Below are 856 nucleotides of genomic sequence, written 5' to 3'. Positions count from 1 at the left end.
GGGTGGGGGGCATAAATAACTGCATTAATCAAAGGCACCTTCCATTAGCAAGCGCTAATCATCTATCACTTTGTATAATTAATGATTAATCAGAAAAATATGATTTTAGAAATAAGCAAATTCAATATGTACATCATATTTCTATTTACTTCTATCACCATTGATAAAACAAAATTAAGCGCAGAAAAATAATATCCTTTTAGCGCCACTTATTCTTCAGTCCTTTTAGTGCCATTTTTACTTATGTCTTTTCAGTGACACTTATATCCATTCAACGCCACTTGCATTTGTATCCTTTCAACGCCACTTGTACTTATGTCCTTTCCATCGTTGCTTTTATATCTTTATATCTTTTCCGCGGCACTTGTACTTATGTTCTTTCAGCACCACTTGTACTTATATCATTTCGGCGGCACTTATACTATCTTTTCAGTACTGCTTATACTTATCTTTTATCCTTTCACTGCCACTAATACTTCCCTTCAGCACCTGCTAATATTTTTTTATGGATCTGTAGTGTTTCACGCCAATACTAGAATGATACTTTTCTTCAGTCTTTTATCATCTTCTCTTCTCTCTTCTGCCTCCCACACCTATTCATCACCCACTCGCTAATTTCCCTATATGTATATAGAAAATTATTCATCACTTAATTGCATGTAATTACTGTGCAAACCTCTATACCAACATTTAATTACTTTTAATGTCGTTTGGTTCAATGCAGCGACGAACCTCAGTTTTCGTTTATCGTTTTGCCAAATATAAAACGAGAGAAATTTGGCTAATGTTTTTTGCAAATTTATTTACAACTATCAACAAAGCCAATTGTTGTAATAGGATAAAACATCAATATGCA

This window comes from Penaeus monodon, chromosome 25 (genome assembly GCF_015228065.2).
Source record: "Penaeus monodon isolate SGIC_2016 chromosome 25, NSTDA_Pmon_1, whole genome shotgun sequence".
In the NCBI taxonomy this organism is placed as follows: domain Eukaryota; kingdom Metazoa; phylum Arthropoda; class Malacostraca; order Decapoda; family Penaeidae; genus Penaeus; species Penaeus monodon.
The sequence above is the reverse complement of the archived record's forward strand: the minus strand, read 5'-3'. Positions refer to the sequence as shown.